Consider the following 19836-nt stretch of genomic DNA (forward strand, 5'->3'; position numbering starts at 1 on the left):
CGGGCCAAATGCGGCCCAGAAGCAACCTGCGAGTGGCCCTGCCTGTGGTCCTGACAGAAACACAGAGAAAACGCAAAAAATGAATTTGTTAATTAATTTAAAAAAAAAATTAAAAATTCCTACAGCGTAGTGTAGACTGTGAATGCAACACTCCTAGTAGCCTAGCAATATTTAACCCACAATGCACCGTGATGTAAACATATTAAACAATCATCGTAATATATGATGCGACAACAGCATGTCTCTCTCACTCCAAAAGCGCAAAATTGACAATGAAAACTGTCGGTTTAACCCTGCCTGGACTGACAAATACTTATTCATTTTACCGAGTTTAATAATCTTACAACCGGAGTTGTACTACCATGGTGAGGGTCCTGTACAGCCCAAGAGAGAGCTGCAGCATCTTCCCTTCGTGTTTGCTTCTTGGCGAAGAAGAAAAGGCCTTTCACAGATTCTGAAACAATGAAATACTGCATGCTGGCCGTGGTGGATACGGTGAAAAGTGAGTGTGACATCTGCTATTAAAAACGTACCCCTGTAGGACAGTTCAAATATTCGTAGAGTTGAAGTTCTGGCGTCAGACGAGTTTGAAATGCTGTTAGATGACCTGAAGAAAACTGATGTAATGTCTATAGCAGGAGATCACAGACAGAACTGATAATGCGTATATGTCCTTTTTTGGATGGGAAATTGCTCGGCTTACTACCGTTAGAGGGACACACAGCTGGCAAAATGATGTTTGAGAAGATTTAAGCTCTTTTTGAGGAAAATGGTCTGGATATGAAGCGTGTCTGTATACTTGTGACCGATGGGGCTCCATCCATGGCAGGAAAAGTGAGTGGTCAGCGAAATATTTATTTTAATTTGAAAGGGAATTATCAAAATGTTTTTGTTATTATTATTATTATTTCAAATGTGCAAAAAATAGTTTAGTTATAGCTCCCTTTTTTTTAAATGGACCTTTTGGTGTGCATTTGTGAGAGGTCACCACCAGATTTATAGGGGAAAAGGAATAAAAAAAATACTTGTTTTTCAGTACAGTTGTTTGGGTTTGAAATTGATCATGATCTGCTGCTTACTGGCTTCAAAAAAAATATCTGGCCCAGATAAATTCCTCGGTTTGAAAATCTGGCCCAACTAACTTCGTAGTTGAATAGGCATGGGTTAGACCCTCACGAGCACACAGCGTGCTGCCCAACTTTCACCACGCTCAGATTTATAATTACACGGTTCTTGGAGTGAGTGCATACACTCATGAAGTTTAGTAACTTCAGGTCACTGCAACAAGCCCAGGTACAGTTTACCGACGGATGGGTGCAGGACCTTGAAATGCACCGTGTAGAACGAAAGACCATCGTACGTATCATAAGTTTACCAGTCTCACAAATCGTCTTCATAAATACACATTCGTTAACAGTTTATTAATAGGACCTTTGAGCTCAATGGTAATTAATTAGCAGTGGAAATAATTTCTGGTAGCATCACAGAAATGTAGCAGTGACAATAATATTGTATGCTGTAATCGTACTGGGCAATTAGTGATACAAAAAACCTGTTTTATCCTGTGAATAAAAGTACATGTTTTTGTCAATGTACCATAATAACAGAAGCGAAACGCAATATTGTGTCAGGACAATTCACTATTTATGCACAATGAACAAAGGAGCATAGCGCGACAATTTCTGTTCAGCGCCAGACTTGCTTGTAACCTATATCACTAATTATGTTAAGAAAAATGACGTATTAACTACTACAAAACTCTGACCTTTGTGGGAATGCTTGGAGCAGACTAACCTGTGAGCTGGAGTGTTCTGAGACGTTATATTTGGTACATCCAGACCATCCGTCGGCTCTTACTTCGGAAACATGGCTTAAAAATTTTCTCTTCAACGACTTAATCCGATAAAAACACTCTCTTTACCCGTCGGCTTCCCGTGGCTGTCATGCGACCGGCTATTGCAGTTAATAATACAACAGCTTCTTGCCATTTTTTGGGTTTCTTTTTATCGCTGTGTGACTGAGTTCAATTGAAAGCCTGCGTGCGCTAGTACCTCTTGCCACAAGTTCCCAGAATCCTTTGCGGTTTTACCCCTGAATGACGTCACATTTTCAATCTTTATCCTGGTGGGCCGGTCTCTAGTCAAACTGCCCGGGCCGATTTTTTGTCCCAGTCCAGCCTTGACTGTAACCATGGCAACCGTAACGCTGCCGCCTGGAACGACAGAACGTAGCTGTCAAACAAAACCCAAACAGTCCTGACCCGCGACAAGATGAAACAGGAAAGTACTGCAGTGTAATCCATTTATTTCAACAAAGTAACTGTATTCTGAATACCACCTTTTTAAACGGTAACTGTAACGAATACAGTTACTCATATTTTGTATTTTAAATACGTAACAGCGGTACATGTATTCCGTTACTCCCCAACACTGTATATATATATATATATATCATAATAATCTGACAATACTATAATATTGGCCATATTATATTTACATTACCACAGTGAGATGATTTTAGTCTCATGAACAACATCAGCTAATTGTTATTTACTAACTAATCTTAAATGACTGTTCAGTACAGAAATGAAGCCCAACAATCATGTTTACAGTCCCGTGGTCTCAGCCTCAGATACAGCCTCAGAGGCACAATTAACTATTCTAATTTCCAGATTTCAGTTTTTCACAACATAAAGCTTTTTTCACCAAAACCTACAGTAAATAATATAAATATATAAACAGCAGCAGCCTCAGAGAAAACATTAGAACGAGGCATCTTCAACATATGTTCATACAAGGCAGCTCAGTTTACCATAAGTTGTATGGGTGTGCATCTATTTCTGCATATTTAGCAAAAATGTGCCATTTCTTCACTCAGTGAGGTGATGGTTAAGCTTCAGCAGCAGTTTGCTCTCAAGGTTCTTTCTGTGAAGCTGTGACTGTTCAGCAGTGAACACGAGTCCTGCATGACTGAGAAGTCCTTCACAAGCTCCAATTGCAGGAAGCTGTATTGATTTTGATCAACAGCTTCTTGATGTGAGGAACGCCATGTAATAGAGCCACACCTCCAGTGAATGGACATGAAAGGTACCTCTCCAGCTCCCCTGCTTCTGGCTTTCCTGACCCCATGGATCCATCATCTTCGTCGGTTAGGCTGCTGTTTGTGCTGGCCTCATCCAGCTCTGAGTCTAGGTGATGTCTGATGAAGTGGAGACCTGTGGAAAGATGTAAGGTTTTCAAAAGAATTAGGTCTGGTCATTATAGTGCTGTAAACACTGCCAAGCTGCAGATGTTTGTTTGGAGCTAGCCTCCAAAAGCTGCCCATACACTGTGCGATTTTTGGCCCATTTTGAGCCGATTTTTCAGTCGCGCAACAGTTTTGGGGATCGGCCAGTGTTTTGCCTTCATCGTGTGTCGTGCATCGTGTAGTATACATGGGGTAATGAGCAGTTAACACCTCACGACCAGCTCCCAATCATCAATCGTTTGGTCGCAAGATAATCAAACCTGTTTGAAATCCTGTCGCCCCTCAACGCAGCCTCTCACACTGCGCACGCACAAACACAGAAATGAAAGAGAAAAGGTGGAGCAGCACGGCAGTGCAGCGTGTGATCTGGACACAAGAGATGGAGGCACAACTTGTAGGATGAGGCAAGCTCATCTGAGTACGTAAGCGTAGAGCTGGCACCCAGGCAAAAGGAAAATAGAGCTGTATCATGTTAGAACGTGAAAAGTTTATTGTTCTAACAATATACCTTTCATGTTCGTGCAATATAATATTTATATTGTACGAACGTGATAGTTGTGTATATTGTAATAACATGATATTATATTGTTAGAACAATGATGTTGTTCATGTTGATGTTCATCTCTAAATGTTGTGCTCGTTGGTGATCATCGTCACGTTCTGCATCTTCATGCTGATCTCGACCGGGTTCATCTGTCTGAGCCGTCGGTTCTGGTAAGTTCAGAGTCAGAGCATCACACGCTGAACACGTCACCAAAGGAAGACGATTTATTCTAGCATCTGATTCCTTCAGGTTTCAGTCGTCAGCGCTCGTGTCTGATGTTCGACCTTTGTTGTTGTTTCACAGTTTCAAAGAACGCCATCGCGATGCGTGTGACAAGTGGCTCTTATTTTGAAAGTTCAGTTGTTTTCAGTTATAAAATAAAGTTTCCATCCTGTACCCGCACCGCTAACTGGACCTGACCCTTCAGCATCCAGCAGCAAACGGGTCAGAGGTCCTGAGTTTGAGCCTTTGAAGCGAACTCGAGGACGCTGGTTCATGAGAACGTGATACGATCGTGCTGTGATAGTCACGTAGTTTCAGTCTCACTCCTGTCACTTCTCATTGCTTCATCACAGCAAAGTGTTTTCCACGCGAACAGATCCGCGTGTCTAAAGCACCAGAACGATCTCAGCAGAAATATTCCCGTTGATCTGCAGAGAACACGAGTGGGAACGTGTGAAGAGTTCTTTCTTTCTGTGGTTTCACATCTCTGTCATCTCACATCCTTTGATGCGTGTGAAGCATAAATCTGAGTGCAGATTACACCATCAGATGCTTTAACAGGACTCTAATGTGGTGGAATCGCCCAGGGTCGGGCTCTCTGCTACAGCTGGAGTCGCAGGCCAAACAGTTAACGTGCTGTTTGCTGTTTGTGGTCGAGCGGCGAGCGCTCAGCGTTTTCTGAGTAAAGACACAGGAAGAAACAGCAGCAGGTGGAAACTCTGCCAGAGCTGCGGTTGTACAAACAAAGAGAGACAGCTGCACAGACTCAGGACGCTGCTAAAGAGCTCGCGCACACAGTCAGAGCGTGCAGGCAGGATGTGCTTCGAGAGGTGAAACACAGCCATGTTTTGACAGCTCGTACCGCAGTGAAATCCCATTTGCTCCCAGTCACAGCAGCGCTGAGACCCGCTCGGCTGCTCGGTCACCGAGCCGCTAATCGCTCCGTTCATAACGTGCCGTGTTATTCCTGGTGTGGAGATGCCAGCAAACAACTTTTAATACTCCTGCATCGGCACGAGCCGTCCATGTTTAAAGCGCTCACCAGACTGAAGTGTAATGTTTGTCCACAGAGATCTCACAGTGATTCAGTTTCACAGTGTCTCACGTCCCTCTGGTCACATTTCAGACGCTTCATGATCAAAGTAATGTTTTCATATCAGGGCTGAGAGCTCAGAGCTGGAACGCAGGAAGACCCCGACCCCGGCCCGCTCTCCGTGCAGTGTTCAAAAGCTGCTTTTAAGTTTGGCTTTATTTTCTGCTTTGACCTCGAGCCTGCACTCAAACGTTGGCCACCCCTCTGAGGTGAAAGCAGAGCAGCGTTTCTGTGGTGTTGTGAGTGAGTGTTGTTTATCTGAAAGTTGAACGTCTTCGCCGTGTATCCGGGACTCCGGTGTACCCCAGGGTAGGGTTCTCGGCTCATTGTTCTTCTGAGTTTATCACAACCCGAAGCAGCAGAACGCCGGCCAGCGGCTGCTTCCTCTGTGCACAGGAAATGTTATCACATAAAAAACTGGTGAATATTTAAAAATGTGGCCTGAGGAGCCGCTGGTTCAGTTTGGCTTTGAACCCAGTGTAGAAATGTTCATCTGGGTTTATTCTTGGTGTTGTCGTTCTGCGGTGTTTGCTGATATATGTCTGTGTTGGCGTCTTGGCTGAAGTTGCTATGGAGACTTGGTGACGTGAGTCTCAGAGCAGAGGCTGTCCTGCACAGGGAAACACTTCGCATCAGGAAGTCTTCTCTGTTACCTGCTGTGAGTCGTTATCTCGTCTTCTCACGTGATTATTTATCTGTAACCACCTGTTTGCTGGGATCTAAAGGTCGTGTGGTTTATGAGCATGAATGAATCCCGGGCTTATTTTAAAGATGAGCTCCTGTTAACGTGTCGTCGAGTGCCGTGTGACTCGTCGTCACCTTTAGTTTGTGAAACCTTGAATTCATCTGAGTATTTTCTTCATGGAGGGTTTGGGTGCTCACCAACAGTTTTTTCCAAAACACGGCGCCGTGCCCAGCTCTCTGTCACACCGCACTTCTTTTAATGTGATTCAGCTACGTTTCCACTGCTAGGAAACACGCAAAGGCCACGCGAGCAGATGAAGCGCTCACAGCCCACAAAGGTCTGTTCAGCGCTTCGACCGTAACACCGAGCTCAGTTTGCTCGTAAAGCCGAGGTGAAGCCGAGATGAGCCAAGGTGAGCCTCTAACTCCAGGGATGAACTAGATGAACACGCAACATTTCAATTTTCATTTTAAAACGGATCTTCAGGCTCGTTGTGTTCGCTCGCCTCTCACAAAACACGTCATTTGCTTCTTTTGCTAAATCTACAAAAAAATGAAAAAACACAGTTTGACCTGAAATAGTGGCACCAACAGCTGTTAGCTGGAAACTTACCTGATCTCAGCGTGGTGTGCAGTGTGTATCTGACAGTCACGTCAGACGGGGAGCAAACACCTGACGGTCGACAGGAGGAGGTCAGGAGGAGGACAGGAGGTCTGGAGGAGGATAGGAGGACGACAGGATAGTAGGAGCAAAGACCTGACGGTGATCAGCTGATCGTCGACTGAAACCTCATCAGCAATGGTCAGGAAGACGTTTTTACTGAAGAGAGACAGGAGGAGGACAGGAGGAGGAGAGGGGGAGGACAGGAGGAGGTAAGGAGGACGATGGGAGGAGGTCAGGAGGAGGTCAGGAGGAGATTGGGAGGAGGACAGGAGGAGGTCTGGGACAGGAGGAGGTCAGGAGGAGGTCAGGAGGAGGTCTGGGACAGGAGGAGGTCAGGAAGAGGACAGGAGGAGGACAGGAAGAGGTCTGGAGGAGGATAGGAGGACGACAGGAGGAGAAGGTCTGGAGGAGGTCAGAAGGTCAGGTGGAGGACAGGAGAAGGACAGGAGGAGGTCTGGAGAAGGTCAGGAGGAGGTTGGGAGGAGGACAGGAAGAGGTCAGGAGAAGATCTGGAGGAGGTCAGGAAGACGAGAAGAGGAGGTCAGGAGGAGGTCAGGAGGAGGTTAGGAGGAGGACAGGAGGAGGTCTGGAACAGGAGAAGGTTAGGAGGAGGATAGGAGGAGGATAGGAGGACGACAGGATAGTAGGAGCAAAGACCTGACGGTGATCAGCTGATCGTCGACTGAAACCTCATCAGCAATGGTCAGGAAGACGTTTTTACTGAAGAGAGACAGGAGGAGGAGAGGGGGAGGACAGGAGGAGGTAAGGAGGACGATGGGAGGAGGTCAGGAGGAGGTCAGGAGGAGATTGGGAGGAGGACAGGAGGAGGTCTGGGACAGGAGGAGGTCAGGAGGAGGTCAGGAGGAGGTCTGGGACAGGAGGAGGTCAGGAGGAGGACAGGAAGAGGTCTGGAGGAGGATAGGAGGACGACAGGAGGAGAAGGTCTGGAGGAGGTCAGAAGGTCAGGTGGAGGACAGGAGAAGGACAGGAGGAGGTCTGGAGAAGGTCAGGAGGAGATTGGGAGGAGGACAGGAAGAGGTCAGGAGAAGATCTGGAGGAGGTCAGGAAGACGAGAAGAGGAGGTCAGGAGGAGGTCAGGAGGAGGTTAGGAGGAGGACAGGAGGAGGTCTGGAACAGGAGAAGGTTAGGAGGAGGATAGGAGGAGGTTAGGAGGAGGACAGGAGGAGGTCTGGAACAGGAGAAGGTTAGGAGGAGGATAGGAGGAGGTAAGAAAGATGACAGGAGGAGGTCAGGAGGAGGTTAGGAGGAGGACAGGAGGAGGTCTGGGACAGGAGGAGGATAGGAGGAGGATAGGAGGAGGTTAGGAGGAGGACAGGAGGAGGTCTGGAACAGGAGAAGGTTAGGAGGAGGATAGGAGGAGGTAAGAAAGATGACAGGAGGAGGTCAGGAGGAGGTTAGGAGGAGGACAGGAGGAGGTCTGGAACAGGAGGAGGATAGGAGGAGGTCAGGAAGACGACAGGAGGTGGTCTGGGACAGGAGGACGACAGGAGGAGGTCTGGAGGAGGTCAGGAGGAGGACAGAGGAGGTCCGGAGGAGGACAGGAGGAGGTCAGGAGGAGGACAGGAGGAGGTCTGGAACAGGAGAAGGTTAGGAGGAGGATAGGAGGAGGTAAGAAAGATGACAGGAGGAGGTCAGGAGGAGGTTAGGAGGAGGACAGGAGGAGGTCTGGAACAGGAGGAGGATAGGAGGAGGTCAGGAAGACGACAGGAGGTGGTCTGGGACAGGAGGACGACAGGAGGAGGTCTGGAGGAGGTCAGGAGGAGGACAGAGGAGGTCCGGAGGAGGACAGGAGGAGGTCAGGAGGAGGACAGGAGGAGGTCTGGAACAGGAGGACGACAGGAGGAGGTCTGGAGGAGGTCAGGAGAAGATCAGGAGGAGCTAACTGGAGGGGGTCAGGTGGAGATCGGGAGGAGGACAGGAGGAGGTCTGGAGAAGGACAGAGGAGGTCTGGGACAGGAGGACGACAGGAGGAGGTCAGGAGGAGGACAGAGGAGGTCTGGGACAGGAGGACGACGGGAGGAGGTCTGGAGGAGGTCAGGAGAAGATCAGGAGGAGCTAACTGGAGGGGGTCAGGAGGAGATCGGGTGGAGGACAGGAGGAGGTCTGGAGAAGGACAGAGGAGGTCTGGGACAGGAGGACGACAGGAGGAGGTCAGGAGGACAGAGGAGGTCTGGGACAGGAGGACGACAGGAGGACGACAGGGACAGGAGGAGGACAGAGGAGGTCTGGGACAGGAGGACGACAGGAGGATGTCAGGAGGAGGTCTGGAGGAGGTCAGGAGGAGGTCTGGAGGAGGTCAGGAGGAGGACAGAGGAGGTCTGGGACAGGAGGACGACAGGAGGAGGTCTGGAGAAGGACAGAGGAGGTCTGGGACAGGAGGACGACAGGAGGATGTCAGGAGGAGGTCTGGAGGAGGTCAGGAGGAGGACAGAGGAGGTCTGGGACAGGAGGACGACAGGAGGAGGTCTGGAGAAGGACAGAGGAGGTCTGAGACAGGAGGACGACAGGAGGACGACAGGAGGAGGTCTGGGACAGGAGGAGGTCAGGAGGAGGACAGAGGAGGTCTGGGACAGGAGGATGTCAGGAGGAGGTCTGGAGGAGGACAGAGGAGGTCTGGGACAGGAGGAGGTCTGGAGAAGGACAGAGGAGGTCTGGGACAGGAGGAGGTCTGGAGAAGGACAGGAGGAGGTCAGGAGAAGATCAGGAGGAGCTAACTGGAGTGGTCAGGAGGAGATCGGGAGGAGGACAGGAGGAGGTCTTACCTTTTTTAGCCATTCCTCGCCGTCGGTCCCCTGACCATGGTCGGAATACGCAAGGGGAGATGCTTACTCCAGGGCCGAAGTTTTGTCCTCCTTCTGGGTTAACTCCCTTCACTTTTGCGGAGTAGTGGGGTAGGCAGAAATCAGCCGAGACACTCAGGAGTACTGAAGAGATGAGGCTTTTGTCATGTAACGGTGTGGCAGACAGGAAAATAGGACCCAAACGCAAACTCACGGGAAAACAGGACTGAACTCAAAATGAAGCTTTAATGCTGACAAAAAGGTGACAAAAGATAACGGTGATACAAAAGCAATACAAAACTAAACTGGGAGAAGCCAATTGTAACACATACCAGAAAACACGGGGAGAATCACACACAGCATGAGGGACGACGCGACACTGACTCAGAGAAACACAGGGTTTAAATACACTGGGGAGTAACGAGGGGAATGAGACACAGAAGGAGGGCACAGCTGGGAGAAATCAGGACTGACGAGACAAGCAAAGCAGGACACATTCACATAAGACACGGACCTTCAAAGTAAAACAGGAAGGATCACACAGAGACGCGAACATGACACAGTGGAGACAGCAACTAAGAAACACAGAGACATAAACCATAAGGCAGAGGACTCTAAGAACCAAAATACGCGGAGGGAAATACTCAGCTTGGAACACAAGAAACTAGACTAGAGGGAGTAACAAAAGACCAACCATGAGAACATAATGCACAATGCAGAGTGACAGAAAACAAACTCAAACATGCAAAGACACACAATTACACAGAACAGAGGGGACACAGAGAGACATGAAGGGCAAGGGATCAAAACTAGAAGCCATAGAATAAATCACACACATAAGTACAATAATACAAAAACCACAAAGAACTAAAAACGCTGGGTCAGGAGACCCAGGACCGTGACAGCTTTAATAACGGCACTGCACATTTCAAAACACACTGCATAGGCTGTAGCCCGTTAGAACGCTGCTCTCGGTCACCGCCTCTACCCGTGACATTCTTTTTCGCTTACCGCGTTTCCTCACACGCATGCTCTCACACACATCGCATACACGCCTCACACAGCACCCAGCCACACACAAGCTGGCAGTTCCTGCAACACTACCCCCACTCTGGATGGCAATTAAACAATAGTTCCACTCCAGAATTGTAATGCACAAAATAAAACATTTCAAGTGCTGTAAAGTAGAAAAGAAATTACACAACTGTAACTATTACATGGCGACTATATATAATAAGAATAACTAACTTATCCTAGCATCTTGGAAGGCACAAATACAAATGCATGTACATAACCCCGTAGGTTCTTCAGATACTTTACTCCCCCTTTTTTAATGTAAACACTGGCACAATGAAAAACATAGCTCTCTTAAACCATTGTAGCTAACACTGTAGGAAGCTGAAACGATTTAAACTTGAACTGAATCTTCAGTCCTACTTGAAACTGTCCATGGTAGATAAACCAAGCTAAGTAACCCACACCCCATACCGGTCTGGTGCTCTGCGCCGACGAGTTGGTCACTGAAACTGTTGGCCCAGATGGTCTGGCTCACCCACCACACCCACCACACCCCCACCATTCTCATGGTCTACATGGGAAGGAGACGATGGGACAAGCACAACCAGAGTGGGATCAGCTGCAACTGAGACAGAGAGAAGCTGGGACCATTGCCAGTGTCTGTAGAGAACAGACTGTGCAGACCCAGATCACGGTCTGCTGGGTCATCCTCTAAAGCTGGTGGGACCTCTGTAGGTGACCACTGATGAGCTTGATCAAGGACCCAGGTATTGTCCAGGGGCTCACAGCAGCGATAATGCTTTAGCTGGTCATGGTGGACAACTTTCATTTTAGATCTTGGGTTCTTCTGGATCCGATAAACTAGGTCATCCAATTGCCCCAGGACAAAGAATGGTCCTTCATACGATGGGAGGAAATTTTTGACCTTGTTCTTGATGTGACATGTTCCTTTGATGAGATACCACACAGGATCTCCAGTCTTGTACTGTGTGTGGCAACAGTTCTTGTCATATTGTCTCTTTGCGCGCGTGACTGACTCACACAGGGCTTCCCTGACGATGAGGTGAGCCAGCTCCAGCCGCTGAAGCATTTGCTGCACATACTCTGGAGCTGAGGGTTGGTTGTCTGGATCGGGAGGTAAACCTGCAACAAGGTCCACTGGCTCACTCAGTTCTCGACCAAACATCATGAAGTTTGGGGTGAAACCTGTAGCACTGTGCTTGGTCGCCCTGTAGGCCATAACAGCGTACGGGATCATCAGGTCCCAGTCCCAATGACAACGTTCTGCTGTGGAGGCCAGGATCTTTTGGAGAGTGGCATTGAAACGTTCAACCTGGCCATCTGACTGGGGTCTGAATGGTGTTGTGTGAGTCTTGTCTATGCCAAACAAACTGCACACCCCCTGGAACACCTCAGATTCAAAATTGCGTCCCTGGTCACTGTGCACTGCTTGAGGTATCCCGTAGCGGCACACCCACTCAGATGCAACAACCTCAGCAACAGTTGCAGCCCATTCATCTGGGATAGGAAAGGCTTCAGTCCACTTTGTAAAGTAGTCTTGTATCACAAGCACATATCGGTTTCTGCGCTCTCATTCAGTGGTCCCATAATGTCCAGCGCAATGCGCTCCATTGGGGCTCCTATCCGGACAGTTCCCATCGGAGCTTGTGGTGTCTTCTGGGGTCGGGCTCTGGATGCACAGCTGGTACAAGTACGGCACCAAAGAGCAACGTCTTCCCTCATGTGATACCAATAGAATCTGTCACGGTCCTGGGTCTCCTGACCCAGCGTTTTTAGTTCTTTGTGATGTTTGTATTATTGTACTTGTGTGAGTTATTCTATGGTTTCTAGTTTCGATCCCTTGCCCTTCATGTTTCTCTGTGTCCCCTCTGTTCTGTGTAGTCTGTGTCTGCATGTTTGAGTTCCCCTCTGTGTCTCTCGGTTCTTAGAGTCCTCTGCCTTATGGTTTATGTCTCTGTGTTTCTTAGTTGCTGTCTCCACTGTGTCAAGTTCGTGTCTCTGTGTGAAACTTCCTGTTTTACTTTGATGGTCCGTGTCTTATGTGAATGCGTCCTGCTTTGCTTGTCTCGTCAGTCCTGATTTCTCCCAGCTGTGCCCTCCTTCTGTGTCTCATTCCCCTCGTTACTTCCCAGTGTATTTAAACCCTGTGTTTCTCTGAGTCAGTGTCGCGTCGTCCCTCATGCTGTGCGGATCTCCCTGTGTCTCTCTGTGGGTTTAGTTTGTGAGTTCCAGTTTAGTTTTCTTTGTATGACTTTCTCCTGCCAGCGAATAAAGCTGAGTTCTTTGTGTTTAAACCTCGTGCCTGAGTGCCTGCATTTTGGGTCCAACTCCTGCCTGCCGCACAGCGATTCATGACAGAATCGGGTTCGTAGTCTGGCCACAGTCCTCTTGACACCAAAATGTCCGCCCACTGGCCCTTTGTGCATCAGGCTCATCACTTCTGGTTGTAGCTTGCGTGGCAGTATGATTTGGAAGAACTGGGTCTCGTCAAGGCAGTAGAAGCAACGGACCAGAACTCCATTTCTGAAGTAGAGCCGTTTCCATTGAGCCCAGTGTGTCTTAGTGGCCGGGCTGCATGGTGAAACAATAGTCCATTGAGGACGCTCACTGCTGGCCTCCATCCAGGCACGTATGGGTGCAATGTCTGCATACTTATTTTCCACCCTGATTTACGAATAAATTCTTTACAAATCCTACCAGAATCGTGTTTATTGGCCAAGTATATGTGCAGACACATGTGGATTCATGGATTTTTTTTTCACATTCTGTCTCTCACAGTTGAAGTGTACCTCTGGTGCAAATTACTGACCTCTGTCATCATTTTAGGTGGGGGAACTTGCACAATCGGTGGCTGACTAAATACTTTTTTGCCCCACTATATATCTCCCATGGGTGGCTACACTCCCGAAGTGGCAACCCCCAACTTTGACATACACCAACTGCTCACAGATTCAGGGGAGGGGCAGAACAAATCTCACAGACACAGCATCAACGCACCTGAACCAGAGGGACCACAGTGTAGGACGGGTAGCTGCGGTCACATCAGCGGGCCTCGTGCCACTAACTCACCACCAACTGACATCAGACATCCACTGATTCCCCAGCAACACCACATGGCTGCGGGAGCACTGCCTACCCCAGCCCACGAGAGTGTGATTGCCCTTCGCGACCTGCCCCTGTTACAGAGGAAGGAATTCAAAATACATGGTGGGCAAATCAGAATCAGAATCAGAATACTTTATTAATCCCGAGGGAAATTAGGGTTACAGCAGGCAGCACGCTAATGGCGCATGCGCACTTACAAAGGAACCTTCTGACCAACTTTACACAAACATCACATTGGGGAGACATGTCAGAGAGGTCGGCTGATAGGAAAAAACAACGAATATACACTACATGAGGTAAGAGGAGGAGAAAAAAACTCCACTCAGACTGAGCTCCTAGTGGGAGAACAGTTTGATAACAGAAAAAACACCTCAGCACAAAAAGCACATGACTATCAACACACCATAGAAACACAAGACAAGCAACAGGGGCGGGTAAAGGGTAAGAGAGAGCCGGTGTAGACAGCGCATCCGGTCCTGCAGCATCTGCGCTGGTCCAGTCGACTGCCATCTTCCCCGGGAGGAGACAAGCATCGAAGGCGTTGGAAAGGGAGGGGGGATCAGTGTGCATATCAGTGTAAGTGTGTGTGTGTGTGTGTCCATAGTTTAGCTGAGACAGTGTCCTTCGGCCTATCAGGCTAAGTAAACAGTCCTCCAGCCAATCCAGGTGTCCTTGCATGGGACGGGAAGAATAGCCGTAACACAGTCGTTATCAGGGAGTGATTGTTCGGCTCCAGCCTTGGGCCTGCAGCTGGCGCCGTTATGGGGGTCCGCAATCTCGATGTTGATTTTGTAAATTTCCATGCGAGCAGCCCAGGAGAATTTTCAGGCTGCCCTAACACTCCGACACTGGCCTCTCGATCTCCCGTTGGAGAGCCGCGAGCCTCCCCATGATGGTATCAAACTTCTGTTCCATGGTGTTGTCATTCTTTTGATTCTGAGACCTCACAGCTGCAGTGATCCGTTCCGCGATGTCTTCCAACTGTCGCTCAAGGGTCCCATTTTGAGCAGGCCTCTCTCTGATGTATCCCCTCATACGCTCAATGTTGTTGCTTTGAGCCTTCACAGCCGATGCAAACGTCTCCAAGGTGTTGACCATCTTACGTTCGTTGTGAGAGGTCGCATAACTGATACTGCATCGGACATTAGTTTTAACAGTATCTGTAAACAGATTGATGATGGTCGCAGGGAACAACACACAGATGACGACATAATTAGAGGAGTCCTACGCGTAATCAAGGGCTGAAACTTTAAAGACATGCTTGTGAACAAGGAAGACCTGACAGTTACAGAACTGAAAAGTTTCCTACAGTCCCATTTGAGAGAGAAAACCAGCACCGAGCTCTTTCAGGAACTGATGTGTGCTAAACAACACGAGAACGAATCTCCACAGCAATTCCTGTATCGCATGATCGGACTGAAACAGAGAATAACGTTAACATCCAAGCAGGCAAGTTCAGTCATAAAGTATGATGCCTCCACACTCCAGGGCGTGTTCCTGAACGCAGTTTATCAAGGCATGGGAGAAAGGCACGAGGACCTCAGGCGGGACCTGAAGCCGCTCCTGGCTGACCCCACTGTTTCTGATGAAGCTCTCTTAAGACAGGTTATCCAGACCACGATGGAGGACAACGAGAGAAAACGCAGACTGGGGCGTAGCACCAGCCGGAAGTTCACACAAGCCCACAGCACAGTTGCAGAGCCAGAGGGAATGACCGGCGTTGTGGGCGAGACTAGAGTCAAAGGTAAAGACAATGTAATTCAGAGACTGAGTGCTCAGGTCGAGGCTCTAATGGAGGCCATGGAGACACTGAGAAAGCTCACTACTCCAGCCCTGGTGCCTGGGGCTGCCCATCAAATTGTCCAACAGAGTGCCTCTGACAAGACCAAATCGGACAGAAAGACACAAAGATCATATGGGTGTCCACAGTGTGTAGCCCAAGGCAGGCCAAGCTGTAACCACTGCTTTTCGTGTGGAGAAGTAGGCCATCGTGCTATTGGCTGCTTGAAAAGGAATATGCAGTCGGGAAACGAGTGCCAGTCTGGGCTGAGGGGCAACTGCTGACCAATCCAAGGGAGAAATCCCAGCCCCATGATGCCACAGTACTAGAGTTAGGAAAGAGGCACCAGTCTATGAGCTTACAGATGGGTAACCACCTACCCCCACCTGAGAAAGTTGCCCCACTGATTGGCCGAAAATCCCTATTGAAATGCAGCATTAACGGCTAAGCAGTAACTGCCATGTTAGACACCGGGGCAAATGTGAGCATCATAGACCACGCCTGGAAGAACAAGTACCTACCTGAAAAAGAGATCCGCCCACTGAGTGAACTAATGGATGAGGAACTCAGTGTAACTGCTGTCACGGGGGAGGCAGTGCCATATGATGGGTGGATGGAAGTGGTGGTAAACCTGCAAGGCAACAATGATCCAGATCTATCCATTAGAGTACCTTTTCTAGTTAGTCGGCTAGATTTAGAAAGACCATTGGTTGGTTTTAATGTCATCCAAGAACTCATCAAGAGTAACGAGAGCAGACCCAAAATCATGTCCATCCTCGTCAACCTGCGTCAACCAACAGGCTCTTGGTAAATGCATTGAGGAAATCAATGACTGGTTGTGCCACAATTTTCTCCAGCTAAACAAAAACAAAACTGAGGTAATAGTCTTTGGCGCCAAAGAAAAACGATTACAGGTCACCAGAGAACTTCAATCTATACATCTAAAAACCACAAACCAGGCGAGAAATTTGGGTGTAGTGATGGATGCAGACCTAAACTTAGAAAAACACATTAAGACAATAACAAAGTCAGCTTACTATCACCTCAAGAATATATCAAGGATAAAAGATCTGATGTCTCAACAGGACCTGGAAAAACTAGTCCATGCATTCATCTTTAGTAGGCTTGATTACTGTAACAGCATCTTTACAGGTCTACCTAAAAAATCAGTCAGACAACTACAGCTCATTCAGAACTCTGCTGCTCGAGTCCTCACTAAGACCAAAAAAGTGGACCACATCAGTCCAGCTCTGAGGTCTTTACACTGGCTGCCTGTCCGTCAGAGGATAGACTTTAAAGTTCTGATGCTGGCCTATAAAGCTCTGAATGGTTTAGGACCAAAATACATCAATGACCTCCTGACCCAGTATGAACCATCCAGATCCCTCAGGTCATCTGGATCCGGTCTTTTATCAGTTCCCAGAGTCAGAACCAGACACGGAGAAGCTGCATTCAGCTTTTATGCTCCTTATATCTGGAACAAACTCCCAGAAAGCCTCAGATCAGCTGAAACACTCAGTTTATTTAAATCCAGGTTGAAGACTCACCTGTTCTCAGCTGCATTTGAATAAAGCACCAAATCCACACTTTAAGCTTAAATTTCAAAACTTACACTAACTACTGATTTTATCTACTGTTCTGATTTTATCTGTTTTGATTTTATATACTGTTGTTTGTTTGTTTGTTTGTTTGTTTGTTAATTAGTTAGTTAGTTTATTTGCTTGTTTTATTCAATTTTAAATCATGCTTTTTATTTGTTCTTGTTTCTAATGTCTCTGTAAAGCACTTTGAATCACCTTGTTGTTGAATTGTGCTATACAAATAAACTTGCCTTGCCTTGCCTTGCCTTGCCTTGCCTTGCCTTGCCTTGCCTTGCCTTGCCTTGCCTTGCTGACTGGTGCCCTAGAGATCAACAGTGCAAAGGCAGAGTCTATTGTAAGCTTCATACAGACCAAACCAAAAGTAGAACAGAATGCGACTGTAAAGGTGGGCAGGAAAGGTGCCACTATTAATCCTGGTCAAGTAGTGTATATTAGGTGTGGAGTATCTTTAGACATTAGTGGCTCTAGCCCACTCGTGCTGTTTGAACCTAACCTAGATGACACACCACTGTTGCCACTGAGTATAGGTGAAGGGCTATTGGCAATCCAGCAGGATGAGAGACCCTTCGTGAAGGTACCAGTTTCCAACCACTCTACCGAGACGGTGGTCCTGCCCAGCTCCACGGTCCTAGGCACCATTGAAGCCATTGATGGAGTAATAGGAACAGGCAGCCCAAGCAGCAAGCACAGTTAAGCCCGGGGCAACACTGACCCGCCACCAAGCTCCATGAGTGACCTGCCCCCTACTACACTGTGGCACCTGCCAGTGGATGTTAGTCACCTAAGTGATGAGCAACAGAGAAAGGTGAAACAAATGCTATACGAGGAGTCAGGAGCTTTTGCTTGTGATGACGAAGACATAGGGTGTATTCCAAGCCTGCAAATGTCCATAAATTTAAAGGACAACATCCCAGTACAGCAAACCTATGCTGCAGTGCCCAAACCCCTCTACAAAGAGGTTAAAGAATACATCCAAGATCTGCTTGCCAAAGGGTGGATAGTTAAGTCAAAGTCACCGCACGCAGCACCTGTCGTGTGTGTCAGAAAAAAAGATGGAACATTGAGATTATGTATCACTTACAGGCTTTTAAATCAAAAGACTGTACCAGACCGCCACCCACTGCCTCGCATCCAGGACCTCATAGACACACTAGGAGGCCACAGCTGGTTCACTATCCTGGATCAAGGCAAAGCCTATCACCAGGGCTACATGGCAGAGGGATCCAGACACATGACAGCATTCATCACTCCTTGGGGTCCCTATGAATGGGTGAGGATCCCATTTGGGCTCTCCAATGCCCCAGCCGCTTTTCAACGCAGCATGGCAGGAGATGTTAGATTCCCTGCGTGATAGCTGCTGCATCCCTTATCTCGACGACATCCTCTGCTACGCAAAATCTTTTGACGAGCATGTCGAGGGAGTATGTCAGGTCCTGAGGTCTCTAAAAGCCCATGGTGTCAAGCTTCGGCCCACAAAATGTGAGCTGTTCCGGCAGGAGGTCAGGTATGTGGGGAGGCTGGTCTCAGCTGATGGTGTCAGGATTGACCCAAAAGACACTGATGCGTCTCTTGATGCTGCAAGAGAAAACACCCAATACAGTGGGTGAGGTGAGGAAGCTGCTTGGGTTCCTGAGCTATTACAGAATGTACATCCAAAACTTCTCTAGCATCGCTAAGCCAATCTACAAGCTGCTGAATGTGAAGACCGCCCCAGCAGTAGCAAGTGGAAAGCTCACGAAGGGAAAGGGGGCCCAGCTGCCATCAAAGACACCCATCGTGTGGACAGATGAGCACCAGAGGATACTAGAGCAGCTGATAGACACTCTGTCGCCCCCACCCGTGTTGGCGTATCCAGACTTTGAACTCCCGTTTGTACTCCACACAGATGTCTCTAAGGAGGGACTAGGTGCTGTGTTGTATCAGTGCCAGGGTGGAAGAATGAGGGTCATCGCTTATGGCTCGAGAACTCTGTCCCCTGCTGAGAAAAATTATAACTTGCACTCAGGGAAACTGGAGTTCCTCGCCCTTAAGTGGGCGGTATGTGAGAAATTCAGGGATTACCTGTTTTATGCACCCCATTTCACAGTCTATACGGACAATAATCCCCTCACCTATGTGCTGAGCACTGCAAAGCTTAATGCGGTGGGCCACCACTGGGTGGGTGAGCTGGCAGATTTTCGGTTCGATGTCAAGTACACGCCGGGGAAGGTGAACATAGATGCGGACACATTCTCCCGGTTTCCACTTGACATCGACACCTATCTCACAAAGTGTACGGAAGAGCTCACGGGAGACGCTGTCCATGCTGCCTGGGAGGGTTGTGAGTCAGCAAAGACAGAGGACGTTGCATATGTTGCTGCCTTGAGCTTAACATGCCCGGAGCCACCTGTGAACGGATCACCATTTACAGTCTGTCACAGTGATCTGGTGACATCACAAAGGGGGGATCCTGTTATCAGCGAACTGATCAAACTGAAAGAAACAAAAACAGTAATAACGAATGACGACAGAAGGAGAGCCAGTGGCCCTGTGAGGAAGTTGATGCACGAGTGGGGAAAGCTCAATATCGAAAACCAGCTACTGTATCGCACGGCAGGACAGCGGAGACAGCTTGTGCTTCCAACACAATATCACCCCCTAGTGCTGAAACATCTTCATGATGACCTGGGTCATTTTGGGGCAGAGAGGGTCATTCACATGTTGTTGGTCTCAAAGGTTCGGTTTTATCTTGGTTTAAATCCTATCTCTCAGAGAGGTCGTTCTCTGTTGCTATGGGGCAACACTCCTCGGCTTCTGCTCCTATTTATTGTGGTGTGCCTCAAGGGTCCGCGCTCGGTCCTGCTCTTTTCTCTTTGTACATGTTGCCCTTGGGATTAATTTTTAGTAAATACAACATCTCCTTTCACTGTTATGCCGATGATATCCAGATTTATTTACCTTTGAAATCCGATGTGTCTGCTTCTTTGCAACCTCTGTTCAACTGTTTGCATGAAGTTAAAATTTGGTTATCACATAATTTTCTTACATTGAACGAGAATAAGACCGAAATCATAGTCTT

At 48.1% G+C, this 19836-nt stretch overlaps 1 protein-coding gene across 1 annotated transcript in view; it reads left to right on the forward strand.

Moving 5' to 3' along the window:
- Positions 1-19836, forward strand: part of LOC146651677 (uncharacterized) — a 55959-nt gene that overhangs the window by 9634 nt on the left and 26489 nt on the right. The window lies entirely within an intron of this gene.

Source organism: Rhamphochromis longiceps, linkage group LG16 (genome assembly GCF_057381845.1).
Source record: "Rhamphochromis longiceps isolate RC_006_pf linkage group LG16, R_longiceps_female_GT1.1, whole genome shotgun sequence".
Classification (NCBI taxonomy): Eukaryota; Metazoa; Chordata; class Actinopteri; order Cichliformes; family Cichlidae; genus Rhamphochromis; species Rhamphochromis longiceps.